The sequence below is a fragment of the Choloepus didactylus genome, chromosome 8 (genome assembly GCF_015220235.1).
Source record: "Choloepus didactylus isolate mChoDid1 chromosome 8, mChoDid1.pri, whole genome shotgun sequence".
NCBI classification, from domain to species: Eukaryota; Metazoa; Chordata; class Mammalia; order Pilosa; family Megalonychidae; genus Choloepus; species Choloepus didactylus.
Window position 1 is genome coordinate 17,339,544 of NC_051314.1, and position 15,405 is coordinate 17,354,948.

The window sequence follows — 15,405 nt, forward strand, 5'->3', positions numbered from 1 at the left end:
CATTTTTCTAAAATATTCCCGGAGTGGAAAGGATCAAGGGTGCAGGTTCTTGGAGGATGGAGGAGGGTTTAGGCTGGGTAGCAAGAAGGAGGGCTTCCTAATTTAGGGAAGCATCTAGCTTAGTGGATGGGGAATGGGGCAGACCTTCCATCTTCTTAGTGACCTCAGTTCCAAAGAAAGGGTGGGGCTAGGGGGCTGGGGGCTTGAGGAAAATGGAAACATTATTATCGATAACGCATACCGCTTAGCAGTTTACAAAACACTTTCAGGTCCATGGCCCCCATGTTCTGGCTGACAGTCCTGTAGGTGAGGCAAGGCCTGGCGATTGCACCCATTTTACAATAAGGAAACAGGCTCACTGAGTCCTGCTCAAGCATGCACTGAGGACCATTTTATCCCAGACTTTTTGCTAGATCTGTGTCCATGGAGACAAATGAGGCACAGTCCCTGAATGTCCCCAGGCAGCTCCAACCTGGGTAGGGAAACAGTGAGTAAATGGACAATAAAATCCAGGGTGTAAGTGGTACAAGGGAGGTAAATGCATGTAATGTGGGAGCACAGAGGGGCACCCAATCTGGTCTGGAGAGCCAGGGAAGACATCTGCAAAGAGGGGGTGTCGAAATGAGTCTTTTTCTTCTGCTTTTTCAAAAATTATGCAAGTGATACGTATGTTAGAAATCCAGATAAGCAAAGAAAAAATCACAATCTCTCTATTAAGAAAGACATAATCCTTGTTTTATACTTTGATGTAATGAAAGCCTTTTAAATTTCATTCTCTTGCTTTCTCTGACAAAGAAACATACATACAAAATTGCATAAGAATAAATGAAATCCTGCTACAGTAGCATTCTATAATTTACTCTTCCTCACTTAGTATATTTTAAACCAATATATACAAAGTTACATAATAATTTAAATGCCTTTTTGGAGGTATTTTTCAACATATAGATGTATCAAAATTTATTTAATCAATTACTCATTATTGGATATTAATTTATTTCTAATATTTAGAGACTATAAACAATGTTGCAAAGAATAACTTTTTTATACATATCTGTGCATTTCTCCATTTTTGTCTTAAGATGAATTCTCAGAATTGTTTGGTCAATTTACTTGTCTACCTGTATCTCTAAATTTAGCTAACATTGGACATTTTTATTCTTTTTTTTTCAATTTGATAAGTGAAAATTGCATCAGTGTTGTTTTTGTTTGCTTTTCTATTTAAAAAATAAATTAGCCATTTGTATTTCCTCCTTTTGAATTGCCTGTTCTTGTTTTTGGCCATTTTTATTTTGGAGTACTTGGGTTTTTTTTTTTTTTTTAATTGACTGGGAAGAGTTCTTTATATATTATTGATAATAATTCTTTGTCATGGGGTTGCAATCCCTCTTTTTTTGTTGAAGATAAATTTTTTTCTGAAGTTCATTTTGGAGAATAGCTTAGTCATAAGAGCAAGAATATTCCAAAGGAAATAGTAATGAGGAGAAATTTGCCCTCTCAGATATAAAATGTATTATAAAGCTATGGACATTAAAAGCATTGTGAGGCTTGCACAGGAAAGATTAATGGATAAAATTCAGATACAGATCCAAGTAGATATGACTCCAGTATGTGATGGTGGTCCTGAAATCAGTAGAGAAAACGGTGTTTGGACAATTGACTTAAAAAAATCACATCAGATTTTTCTTCACTCCAGAACTAAAATAAATTCCAGGTGGACTGAAAGATGTTAAAATTTAAAAAATTAAAAAAATAGAAAAAATAATAAATGACTCCTATCTTTGGCAGGAACCTCCCCAAAAGTGTGATTTGCTTACCCAAAAAGAGCTAAGAAAAATTTGTAACAAGTATTAATCATGTGGAAGAAAAGTGGAAGGGCAGAGGGACTGGACAAATTTCTAGAGGCTCCAAGAAGTAAAGCAGCGTGCTTCACTCTAAACAGCCAGGGTCAGGAATCGCACTCCGGACGCCCACAACGGAATCTGGAGCTGAGTCCACGCCCTCTCCCACAGGCCATAATGATTTTGTAAAACAGCACTTTTCCCATATATGGTACTTAATATCTGTTCTTCTGGTAGGATGACATAGGACAGGGAAAAAACAGCCCGCGGGGCCGGGCGCCAGCATCCACGACTTCCCCAGTCCGCTCCCGCCGGGCCTCGCCCCAGAGCAGGCAATGCACCAAAACCGGGTTCCCGAGCCCTCCGCGCCCCGAGCTGCCTCCTCCTGATTGGATGCTCACTGCGTCAATCCTCCTCCTCGAACCTGGCTGTCCGTTGGACCCGCCCCAGGAGGGCGGGGCTCCCGCCTAGGAAGCGCGGGGGAAGGTGGAGAGGGTGGAGGTGGGGGCGGATGGGAAGGACCAGTCCCCACCCCTCCGCCCAGGGGCTCCGCCCACCGCGCTTCCCACGGGCCACGATGTTTGTCCATCAAGACCGAGAGCGGGTCGGAGTGGGTGAGACAGCCAGGAGGGCGGAGTCTTTCCCTGGGCTCCGCCCCAGAGCCGGCGTCGGGCTCGGAATGGACCGGCGGCTGAGAGGGCGGGGCGGGAAGGCGGCGAGGAGGCGGACTGGGTGCGGTGCGGCGCGCAGATCACCGCGGTTCCTGGGCAGGGCACGGAAGTCTGAGCGAGGCTGACCTGCTGCAGCTCCCGCCTCGCGCGCTTGCCCCCTCCTGCCGCCACCCGAGCCCTCGAGCCAGCTCTCTGGGAGAAGCAGCGCCTGTTCCCCGGGACCCATCCAGGTTCAGGTGAGCGCGCCCCCCGGCGGGTCCCGCCCCGGGCCGGCGGGCGGGGGCGGCGGCGCCGGGACGCTCGGCCTCAGGGAAGAGCGGGCCGGCCTGTGGTTGTCGGCCCCGGCGCGGGCGGGCGCGAGCGCCGCCGACTCCGGGCCGGGCACCGCATCCTCTCGGGAGGGGCCGCGGGACCCCTGCGCGGGCGCTCGGGGAGGGCGCCGCTGGGAGCGAGGCCTCGGGGAGCCGAGGGAGGCTTCGGGGCCGCGCGCTCCCGGGCACGTTCCCCCGAGGGGGCGCCCGGGGACCCCGACCTCCGCGGCCTCGGGGGCACGCGCCCCGCCCTCGCCCCGCCGGGTGCCCGAGTTGGCCGAACTTTTTTAACCCCTTGCGGGGAGCCGCTGCCCCTTGGACCCAGCCGGGCGGGTGGAGGGGAGGTGGGGGGCTCGGGTCAGTCAGGGCTCCGGGCAGAGGCGCCTTTGGAAGTTTTCAGGCGTTTTCGAAACGGAGGTAACGGGCAGGAGGGGACCGTTTGGCAGTTGTCAGGGCGGCCTCCTGAGTCAGAATGGGACAGAATCCTGCCGCAGACGTGCTGGGCTCGGTTTCCGCCCTCCGACTTCCTCATTCGCCCGGGCGGGCCCAGGAGGAGGGCGGGGGGAGAGGTACCGACGGGTGCGTGGGGATGGGGGAACCCGGCGGGGACGCGGCCGCGGGGCGGGAAAGACCCACCCCAACCTTTGACTGCTGTTACCCGGAGAGGAAGGGGGCCCCGGAATGCCCGGAGCGGTCGGGGCGGCCTAGGCGTGCACCTGATTACGCCTCACCCAGGGCCGCCCCGCCCGGGCCAGGCGGCTGGGAGCTGGCTCCTGATCCTTTAGGACCAGACCTGGGTTATGGCATCTTGTCTGCTTGGGCCGGGTCCGGAGTTTTCTAACCTCGCGGCACCTCCTTGTGCTGGGGTCCTCATCCTGTCTTGCCCGGGGGCCACGCCCGGGTCCATTGTGGGGCCAAAGTCCCCCTGTTTCCTCCACGGATGTCCACTGTTCAAACTGAAAAGGAGTAACCTCCAGGACTGAAGCTTGCCTGCTGCCTTGAAGGTGGGTGGTGGATGGGGAGAGTGAGTGCAGGGACTGCTGTCTGCGGCCCCACCCAGCTCGTGTAGGGAGAAGGATCGTGGGAAGTCCCAAGTCCTGGGACTCCGAATCTGAGGGGCCCAGCCACTTCTCAGTTCACTGAGCCCTCTTCTGGGTTTAACAGGACTTCAAAGTAACAGTTGAAGGGGAAGAAGCCTTAGCAACTTCTGGGAGCAATGCTCTTACCATTTCTGACTCCACTGTCAGCCTGATCTGATACCTCTGGGTAAGGAGGGAGGCGGCTTTAAGGCCTGTTTAGACAATCACTCCACTAATATTAGTCAATTTATGTATAAGGCTGCTATGGGGGTAGGGGGCAGGGTACACAGATGTGTAATGGAACAAATATTTGAGTGGCTTCTTATGTGCCAAGAACTCTGCCAGGTGGTGGGGGTGGGAGGGTGTGCAAGGTTGAGCAAGACCTGGCCTCTGTCCCCGGGCATTTAGGGGAGAGCCGAGACAAATCTGTCGATGACTCTAATATGAGGTGGAGATGACAGGGACCCCAGAAGGGTGCTGTGAGTCATGGAGATTGAGAGAAGGGATCCAGTCCACCTGGTAGAGATTCTGGAGGCCTCTGCCCTCCGGGAGTTTGCAGTTTGAGTTTGCAGTCATCCAGGGGAAATAGTGGCAGAATGACAGAAAGACAAAGGCAGCCTGTGATGAGTGTCCCACGAATGCCATAGACAAAGGACTCGAGGAATTCCAAGGCCAAGAGGAGCCACTGCTGTTTGGGGTGAGGAGGACACTGCTTTGAGGAGGGAGCACATTGCGGGTTTGGCAAACTGAGGCAAGCATGCAGTGTTGGAAAATGAGGAGTCACTTAGTGGATAATTGGGGGGTAATTAAAAGTGGCAAGATTGCCCAGTGTAATTTGAGAGCCGCTGTGTCCCTGATGGCTGCAGGATATTGCCAGGCCAGTGACATTGACTAAAGAGCCCCACTCTCCACCCCAACAAACCCTGGTAGTGCCCACGGGCAGATCTAAGTGCCTGGAGAACTGGGGCTGGCCAGCTGGATTTGGGGAGTTATCCAGCCCCTGGGAGAGGGACAGTTGGAGAGGTGCATTCTGTGGGGATGCTTGTTCTAAGGGCTTGTGAAGGTAGATGAAAGAGAGGGTCCTTTTTATTTTTAAACTTTAATCTGAGGGGTTAGAGATGGGACACCTTCTCTCTTATAGTATGAAGGATGCATGTTAAATCACAGTCTGCCTTTTGCCTGCTCTTGCTCCAGAAAAAACAAAAGAAGGATCTTTTAGCTCTTTAAAAGAAGAAAAATGCACTAAAAAAAAATGCAGCATTGTTTTGTTGCCTGGTAGGGTATTGCTAGAAACCAGGATGGCTGTGCTTTCTTCACTTCCTCTTCTAGCTAATCTTTCAATAAAGTACTTAAGACAGCCCTTACCAGCTTGACATCTTTATTTCAAAAGGAGAGGAGGGGTTGGCTGTTGTTTTCCTCTGAGCTGGGCCCTACCCTTCTCTTGGAGGGAGAGAAAGAGAAACCCAAAGCAGAGGGGGGGAAAAATCCATGCCTTGACAGCTTCCTTCCAAGCATCATGTTCCAAAAATGTTTAGAATAACCGAATCTGTGCCGTCTTAATTAAACAAACGTCCTAATTTGCTGAGCATAAAACAGCATCTCTGCCTGGGGCAGGAAGTGCATTTTCCCTTTGTGCAGCCCCAGCAAGTCGCTGCCTCCCTGACTTAACCCTTGATGCGCTGAGCCCGTGGGCTTAAATTCTCTGGTGACAACAGAAGGGAGCCCTGGCTGCCTCCTGGGCTTACAGAATCCTGTTTTTAGGTCTGGGATTTAGAGTGCGGTGGAAGAAAGAATGTGGCCTTTGGAGCTAGGGAGACCCAAGTTCAAATCCTGACCTTGCCACTTACTAGCTTTGTGACCTTGGGCAAGTCATATAACCTCCCTGAGCTTCAGTTTCCTCATCTATAATACTAAAAGAAAATAAAGAATGTAAAGGGCCTAATATATAGTGACTATATAGAAAGTTTTAAAGAAAATATAATCAACCTAACTTCCCTGGGCTGTCAGGTAAGGAAATGGGGGCCACAGAGAAGTGACTCAAACCCTCATTTTCTGGTTCCTGGCTCAGTGCTCTATCTCCTTCTAAAAAGGTGTGCGTGTGCAGTGTTCCTGAGCTGTGAAGCCCACTTGGTAAAGACACAGGGGTCCTTGGGCCCAGCTGCTAATGCATTTGGATGCACTTGGTGATGAGCTGGTGCTGAAGGCTTCAATACAGGGTCCTGGCCAGGGGCAGACAGTGAATTAATTGTGGTTTTAACTCTAAAACATGGTTTCCTGCAATCCAGGAGATAGCCAGGGGGTGATACATAAAGAGCACTGGACTTCAGTGTCTGGAGACCTGGCTTTCAGCTCTGGCGCCAGTCAGAGTGTTTGATTTGGTAGAAGTGCCATATCACCCTACAAAGACAGGCACCAGTTTATGTGCCCATTAGTTATATATGGGAATGCCTAGGAAACTGAAAAATGAAGTTAATTGTAATTTCTCCAAGATGCCCCAGTTTCTTAGGCACACTTGTACCTTATTGGTGGGAGTGTAAATTGTACAACTCATTTTAGGAGGTCGTTTGGCAATATCTGTCAAAGTGTATTTCCTCTGATGGCATTCTAGGAATTTACCCCATGGATATACTCAAAGTGCAAAAGGAAATTTCTGAGGATATTCACTGCAGAATTGTTATAGCAGAAGACAGAAACAAACTAACTGTCCATCAGAAGGCTCAAATCATGGTACAGCTGTACAGTGGAAATCATTGCAGTTCAACTGTGGTTTTTATGTAGTGATAGCAGTAGACAAGCTGAATTCTTGAGACGGTGTGATCAGAGAGGTGTTTTGAGTTCGCAGTCCTGAGCACCTCCTGAAGGAAGACCATCTTAGCCTTGGATGATCTGGGTAGTGGAGAAACTGCCAGCTCTGCTCACTGCTGAACCAGGCTCTTTTCACTAGAGAGGCTGGCTGAGGACCCTGTCAGGGAATCCAGCAGGTACTGAGCAGGCCGGCTTCCTTGCAGGGCAGCTTCAGGGCCTCCTGGAGGAATGTCCTGAGTCACCAGCACGAAATGAGCTGGATCTGAAATGGGCCTGCCACCCCATGGGTAGGTGGTTTGAGCTGCCCTATTGGGTCTGGTGCCTGGCCCTTTAAAAAGTTGCTGAGGCCTCTGTTGGAATTACTCAGCCCTCATTCTGAAGACTAGTTTCTCCAGCCTAGGTGATTCACACCCGGGCTGGGACACAGCACCCTTGCCTGCCCGTTCGTGTGCAGAGAAGGTGCTTGGTTGGCCTGTGGCTGAGGCACTCTGGGGAGTTTCTCCCCAGACTGACCTTCCAGTTCTCACGTCAGTTCCTCTAGCAACTGTTTTCATCGCCAGCCCTGTTCGCCATTCCTCTGCCCGGAAGCCCTCATGCTGTGGCTTGAGGGGGCCTCGAAGCACCTTCCGGAAGTTGCCACTGTAGGGTGTGACTTCCTGCCGGCACAGGTTGGGCTGAAGCCGGTGGGGAGGTGGTAGCTACAGCAAGTCACTTCCCTGGACCAGTACCCATGGGCGGCTTACCTAGAGGAGACGGGCGCTGCTCAGGGGCAGGCCCTCTTGCGCCCTTGTGGTCTCTCTGTGCACTTTTTAATGCATTGAGGAAGCTATAAACTAATCTCTTTCTTTTAGAAGATTGTCACTGACCAAAAGGATAAAATTTAACATTTACATCTTGGGAGCTTTGGCCTTATGTATTTTTTGTGTGTTTGCTTTTATTTTCATTTTAACCCAGGTTTGGTTAAATGTTGCCCTGCTTCAAGGAAAAAGAAACAAATAAACAACAGCAATTAAAGAAACCTTATTGAATGTACTTAGAATTATAGAATGTCTGAGCTGGAAGGAATCTTAGGGATGCTTTTTTTCTCAATTAGAGGGTGATTTGTCCAAGCTCATGCTGCGAGCTGGTAGAAGGCCTTGGCCCCTGGTTTCGCTCAACCCCAGTGCTTTTCTCTAAATCATGCGGCTTCTTTTAGAAATGTTTTTAAACTGTTATCACCTCTTTCTTCGTCTTTATGTGCTGTCTAGCCAAGTAATACATACTTAGCTCCTTTAAACTTTCCTGAAGTCTATTCTTCATTCCCTTAATCTTTGTCTTTTTTTTGGGAAGTGGGGCATGGGGGAGCACTGGGGTTAAGGAACAGGATGGGAAGTGTTTTGGGGGTGTCGGAACTTTTTCCAGTTGGACAGGGCTGCTTAGGCAGAAGGTTCCCACAGCTCAAAAATCAATATTTCCCATGGGGTAGTGCCAGGCAGCAGGGTGGGTTGTTTAGAGAGCTGCACTGACTCCCACTGTCCTTTTGCCAGCCTTGATTTCCAGTAACTTCAAGTCATTTAACTTTGTCTTGGGTGGCTCCAAACTGGTGTCTTCTGAGTGTGTGGATCAATTTGTTCTGTTTTCCATATGAAACCTGAGGAAGAGGGAACAAAACAAGGGCTTTGGGATCGGGCAGAGCTGATGGAACCGTTTGTCTATAGGCTGATGCATGTTGCCTGTTTGAACCTTGGTTTTCCCGTCTGCAACATGGAGATGCCTACTTTTTAACAACCCTGACGAGGATTATAAGTGCATGTAAAGTGATCCACTCCTCCGCCTCCCCCCCACCCCCCGCCTTTCAGCTTTCCTTCACCTTTTCTTCCACATCATTTGTTCTCAGGTGCAGGAATATGTCCCAAGTTTTAAAGATTTTGAATTTGTCCAGCAAGCCTGCCCCTTGATAGTAAGGAGCTGAGACGGATGAGTGAGGAACCTGCGGGAGGACTCCCCGGGCATCAAGGCTGAGGTTTCTGAGGGTTGCAACTTGTTCATCTTTCTTACCACTCAGATACAGTGCAGCTGGTTACGGGCTCTGAGCTGGTTTAAGCATTAAAAAAAAAAGTTGTTACAAAGCAGTAGAGGCACCTTTGTTTAGAATTGTCTATGTTCAAAAGTCATGGTGTTTCCTGTGTTTTGCATTAAGTCACTGGGCTGGAGAAGGCAGCTTCCTGTCTGATAAACATAAAGAACAAGGCATTTGGAACATTTTGGGTGACCTAATCTAACTGGGCCAAATGGAGGAGAAGATTTTAGAACTCACTGGCCTTGAGGACCTGGAGGGTGGAGGCGGGGTCTTTCATGTTGGCGTCATCCATCTCCTGCCCTCAGTGGGGCTGAGTTTCTAGGACTCAGTGGTGTCTTTGCTTTTAGCCTGTAATGTGGGGGCCCAGACAGCCAAAAACCTTGAATGTCATTTAGTGATCTCTCCATTTTTCAAATGAATCATGCTCTGTACTTGTTTGGGAATTGCTGGATTGGGAAAGATGGTGATAGGGAGGCATTAATTTTTTTTTTTTTCTTTTTTTATTATTTAAGAGTCACCTACTGGGTATGAGGAAATTCCCCCCAGTTTTCCCCCAAGTCTGTCGAGGGAGACTCCTGGAGTTCCTGCCCTATGGCTGGCACTGTGCTGGGCAGCAGTGGGCCTCACTGGGATGGCAGAGAGCTGGTCTTGTCCTCAGTGAGCTTCCCCATGTCAGCAGGCATCCGGGCAGTGAGAGAGACGTTGGACGAGAGGCAGCCTGGGGGACTCTGAGCGGCTTGAGCCAGGCTCCTGGAAACTAGAATTGCCTGGTGGGAGGAAGGAAGACAGTGAGGGTGGATGAGGAAGGGAGGATGGTGCTGGGGGAAGAGCACTGGCCTGGGACTCAGGAGGTCCGGACTGAAGTCCCAGCTCTGCAGTAGTGATCATAGTTCATTTTATGGAGCCCTTGCTGGGCACCAGGCACTGTGCTAGTGCTTTTACCTGAGTTATATCATTTAATTCTCACCACATTCCCATGGCTGAGCTGGGATTCTCACTTGGGCGCTCCGACTCCGGAACCCTGTTCGTAATCTCTGTGTGCCTTCAACCACCTCTGTGACTTTGTAGACACCCTTTGCCCCTGGGCTTGCTTGCATTTTCTCACGCAACTCATACCTTGGGTTTTAGTGGTCACTGAGGCCTTCCTCCTTGCCACTGGCTGAGGATGAATCGAATGAGCGGAGCTTTGGCCTCCGCAGAAAGGGGCCCCATGTTCCATAGTGCAGTTGGCTACTGTGGTTGCTAGTTCGAGAGTGTGGCCTTGGCTATTGACTTCGCCTTTATCACAGCAGGCCATTTCTCAAGTGTGTGTGGTTGGTCATAGGGAGGGCAGCTGAAAACACCATGGCCTGGCCAGTGTAAATGCAGGCCCTGGGAGAGGATGCGCTCTCCAGGGCCTGCTTGCTGTGGCTGTAGTGGTTATTGGCCAGCTGGCCAGACAGAGGCCTCCACCTTGACTGGTGGGCTCTTCATGACATCATCTCGCTGCCAACTGTTGTATTCATCTATTGTTTCCTTTCCTTTTTCCTCCACTGGCCCATCTATTGATACCACTCCTCAGAGCTTACATGGGCCCTGGTCTCCAGGTGCTGCTGGTGTCCTGCCACATACAGAGTTTGGGGAGCCCAGGGAGTGGTATGGAGAAGCCCGAGAAGGCTTTCTGGAGGAGGCAGCCTCAGAGCTGTTTGCAGGACAGGGGCATGGCATGGCATGTCCAAGGAGCAGGGCTGGGACATTGTTCAGTCACTCAGTCTCCAGCAGAGCTTTGTTCAGTGGTGGTTCAGGTTGGCCAAGGCCCTCTGAGTCACACGTGCTGGTAAAAGATTTCCTTTCTTCTTTAGGAGCTCCTGCCCCAGCTCCTTACACAACAGTAGTCCAAGATGGCCTGCTAAGGCCTGCTGTTTCCCTGTGCCTTTTCTTTGGAAATGTGAGAAACCCTCTGGGTTTCCATTCTGTTTACACTGCTGAGCCCAGATCCTTAACCTCTGGATGGCTGCTGGGAATTCTTCTTGTGCTCCCTGGCTGTGTGGTCAGCAAGCTGTTCCCAGCCAGAGGACTTGGGATGAGATTTTGCAGGAAGTGTTAAGATACATAATAATTACAGGAATCAACTCCCTTTTTAAAGTTAAAAAGGGGGTGTGGGGTGTTTATAGCACAAAGATTAAAACAGCAAAACTAGCAAGAAACAGATTTGCCCTTCGCTCCATCCACTGTTAGCATCTTCTGGGTTTCCTGTCCCTGTAAATGCATATTTTACACAACTGTAGGCAGAATGGAGATACTGTTGTGTATTCTGATTACTCACTTTGTACTATAATATAAACTTTCCTATGTTGCAACAGTTATTATTTTAACAGCCATGTTATGGTACACTGAGGGGAAGAACCATTATTTACATTGCCAGAAAGTTCCATGGGCTTTTTTGACTTTTTGGAAATTCATTCATCCAGCAAATGTGTCCTGGGTGTCGATTCCAGGGAAGAAACTGCTAGGTGGTCAGGATAGAGATGCATGAGATGTCACAGGCCCAGCCCCTGAGGGACCTGCAGTCTAGACCCAAGGAAAAATCACTTCAGTTTGGTATTGTGGATTGTGACAGAGGTGGATGTGGAGATGGTGGCAGCTCAGAAGCCCAGTTGAGTTGATGGAAAGCAGGTGTAACTGCTTTGTCACTAGTGGTAGGACAGCTTAGGATGCAGGGCAGAGCTGGGAGAAAATCTTCAACCTGCCCCACCTCACCCCACCTCCCGTCACCGCCCCCCCCCCCCCCCCCCCGCCATGTATGGGCCCTTCAAAGTGGTGGTGTTGGGGCATCTGTTTTTGCTGTCCGGGCAGTACAGGATACCCCCACCTCCCCCTGCCTGTGCCTGCAGCTACAGGGCCTGAGCCAGAAAACAAGCTTGGAGGAAGTTGGGGAGCAAAGGCCCCAAGGGGTGCTGTCAGCACGCAGGCTCAGGGAGTAGTCCCCCGGCCATACCAAGGTAGGGGTAGGAGGAGGATGGGGGTGGGGTGCGGGGTGGTCCCCAGATGGCCAAGAGCCACAGGCAGCAACTTGGTCTTTGCCCTCACTCCTGCCTCCCTCTCTCCCTCCCCCTAAATGGTGGGTGGATTTTAGCAACAAGTTGCAACAGTTTAGTTTTGTTGTAAAGAGGAAGCTTCAGAATGTTAGTGGTGGCTTTTGAGCAGACAGATATTTACAGGAGGGAATATTTGGGGTTAGGATGGGCTGGGCATGAGGGCAGAAGATGGGTTGATCCAGGGAATAGAAACTGGAATGCAGGAGCTGTCTTTGCTCTAGTGTTTTCTTTAATTCCAGATAAATGACTTCCTGTTTGTTCGCTTGTGGGGTGTTGTGCCTTCCCTCTTTCCTGGCCCCCTAGTATCCCAGTCCCCCCAACCCCACCTCCCGCAGCCTGTGAATCTGACTTGAATTCTGCCATCTTCCTAGAGAGCAGGAGAGAAGTTGTTTGTTGTTTGGGAAGCAGGCAAAGGCTGTCACCCACCGCACCGTGGGAATGAGAAGGCTGGGGTGGGCCCAGGCTCGGTCCCTGGGGGGCTTTAGTGGTCCTGCACGTGTGTCCCGTCTGCCAACTTGCTCACTTCCTCTCGTTGTTAGGGTTTAGATTGGTACAGGCCTCTTGGGTTTGAGGTTTGACTTGGAGAGCTTCTGACATTGTCCTTAGTCTGCCTCCCTTTATTAAATACACGCCGAGAAAAGAAAAGAAAACCCTAAACCATAACCTTAGTTTTTACGTACTGACTTAATATCAATCCAAGCAAAAGGTAACTGGGATTCCAGCTTAGTGTTCATGGATGATTAAGGGCAGGTTCTTCATGTGTTTCTCTTACCTCCTGTCACCTTGTTTATATTGCTGCTTAGTGGGGATTATAGGCTAGAGATTATCTTTTAATTTATCCTATTTTTAGTTATTTACTATTATATGAGAGGAGGGGGAATGGGTACAAGGGATAGAGTTGGACAAAGCAGAAGAAGGAAGCAGGGTGTGGAGAAGGGAGTGGGTGACTTTGGAAGTAGCAGCTGGGTTTAAATCCTGTGTTCACGTTATTTATTTATTCATTAAATATGAATCAAATGCTGGCTGTGTGCTAGAGACTGTTCTAGGTGCCGGGGCTACCTTGCAGAACAAAACATACTGAAGTCCCTGCAGATTACATTCTAATGAGGGGGAGCCAGACACAGTGAAGTAGACACAGGGGTCAGGATGGTGGTCCATGCCCTGGAGGCCACAAAATGGGGCAGGGGCGAGGCGAGGGGGTGTGCATGGAGCGAAGGCCTCTGTTCCAAGGACATCGCCTTGCAGACTTGCAGGGACCCAGGGAGTGAGCCGTGCAGTTGCAGTTCTGGGGGAGCCCTCCAGGGGTTTTCTCCTTTGCTAGCTAACTTCTTTTAGCCCGTTTCCTCATCCCTCCGTCAAGTACTGCTAAGAACACCCACCTTTCGGTGTTCTTTGACGAGTCAGAGTATGGAAGGCCCTCAGTAGAGGGTCGGGCTCATACTGGACCCCCCATAAATGTTCATTCCCTTTGCTGCCCATGGCTGCCCAGGGTGCCTTTCCTCCTGGCCCACTCTCACCCTCCCCACTCCCGAGTTCCACTCCTGATCAAAGCACACCACTCCCTGGACCTTGGAGCCGACCAAGAATGGGAGCTGCCCTGCATCTGCCCAGCTCCCAGGTTGCTATGCCTCCCTCTAGGGAAGGTTGCAACCCCCCACCCAGGGGCCCGCTTGGTTTTCTTGTGGCCAAGTGTTCTTGGAGATGGTTCCTTGGTGATGAGCCGTGAATATTGTTTTTGCCCTAACTGGGAGTGACAGTTGAAGAAAACTTGTGCAGGACTCTATAAACATTGCTGGCCACAGTGTTGATGACAGCCAGGTAAAGCTCTCCTTGCTAAAGACGTCGCTTATGTGGCCACTCCCATTTTTCCCTGCTCAGGTCTGAGCCCTTCTGCTGGCTCACTTGTTGGTCTCGCTTCCCCTGTTAGAGGGGCCACGACTGGGAGGGACTCTTGCACTGTGCCTTGCCCGAGCTTGAGAACTGGGTGAATATATTCAGACTTGAATGCATCAGAGAATGTGTAGGGTTGAATAGCCCTGGCTTCAGTGCCCAGGAACATCCCTTGGCTCTGTGTGATCCTGGACAGATAACTTAATTTCTTCAGGTTCTGAGGCTCAACCTTGACAATGCATCCAGGCCTAGTATTTAAGGAAATAGGCAGGGGCTCTGGCCTCAGACCTCTGCCCTCATCTTCATTCTCTCACTTGCTAGCCCTTTGACCTTGGGCAAGTCGTGTAACCATCCTGTGCCTCAGTTTCCTTATCCGTGTAATGAGGATCATTAGGAGGAACTACCACTGAGGGTCTGTGCTCAATACCCTTGTGTTTTCTTTATACGCAATTGTCCAGAACAGTGCCAGGCTATTTTTATCTGTTTTAAAAGACCTGTTTTAGTGGGCCTTTTGTTTTATTTTTTTTCCTATTCCTCTATAAAGTTCAAAGGCGCATTCAGATTCAGAAGGCACCCGGGAGGGAAAATTGAGAGTCAAATTTATAGCAGGGAAAATTGAGCATCAGAGACCTAAGTGACTTGTCCCAGGTGGATTAAGAACCTCTCCCAGCTCTTAGATATCTGCTTCCACTGCCTCTCCTGCCTTCTCATCTCATAGGTAATGTTTGTTAAGTTGGGATTTGGTAGACTTTTGCACTTATGTCCCCAACATTAAAGCTGTGGTTGTGAGGTCCCAGTGCCTAGCAGCCAGGAATAAAATGCAGCCCTTCCTGTTCCACCTGAGACAAAGCTCGTGGACACCGGATGAGGCCAGGTGGCAGGTGACCTCTGGGGTCAGGTCTTCCTGGTTCCTGCAGGGATCCTGGGCCTGGCTTCTCGCCTGCAGCCTGCCCGTGCCGCCTCTTCTGGAGCCCACCAGTGTGCTGTTCTCAGCCTGCCTTCTGCTCAGCTGGGCCCGCCGCCCACTGCCGGCTTCCTGCATTTGCCAGGGTGAAGAGAAGGTGGGCTGTGCTGTGCCAAGTGCTCAGGAAGAAGGCCTCATTAGGCGCGAGGTACTTGCCAAGCACTGTGGCAGTCACAAGGCTGCACCAGCCCCTGTGGCTCCTCTGTCTTGCTCCTTCCTACAGCTCTACCTGGGGCTAGTTCCACTTTAAGCCTCCTGTGGCTTAGATAATAGATAATGGACAGAGGATCTAGCAGAGAGCCCTGCCCTGCCACTTACCAGCTGTGCCATCAGGAGAGGCACTGTCCCTTGCAGCTGTGGTGTCTTGGGGTGAGGTCACTACTCTAGGACCTGGACAGTGTCCCACACCTCAGAGAGGCTGGGAAGGGGTGGAGTGCTGCCCCTTTAAAACAAGTCACAGGCTTTAATTATCCTTAGGTTGAAATGGTGGAGTTGTTTTTTTTTCCCCTCCTTTTCTTACTTTTGGCTTTCAGACAAGAATCTGAAGAATGTAATGCTCTATTGGGGACTTGAGCAAAGATCTGGGGCTGTGGAGGGTTCAAAGGCTCTTCCTTAGAGTCACTTTAACACGTAGCCTTTGTGCTCTGGACCTGGGACATTCCGAATTGGTTGTGGTTGGGAGTCACAGACAATGACAGGCTCGTTAAA

General features: G+C 50.4%; 1 protein-coding gene across 2 annotated transcripts in view; it reads left to right on the top strand.

The window, feature by feature from the left end:
* Positions 1-2,580: 2,580 nt before the first annotated feature.
* Positions 2,581-15,405, top strand: part of MYH9 (myosin heavy chain 9) — a 96,030-nt gene continuing 83,205 nt past the window's right edge. Inside the window, exon 1 of one of the 2 annotated variants that reach the window (XM_037846402.1) lies at positions 2,581-2,748. The gene's annotated coding sequence lies outside the window, so the exon portion shown is untranslated. Of the gene's footprint in view, positions 2,749-3,685; positions 3,828-15,405 lie in introns of those variants that run through there. The other variant, XM_037846403.1, reaches the window with a different exon arrangement.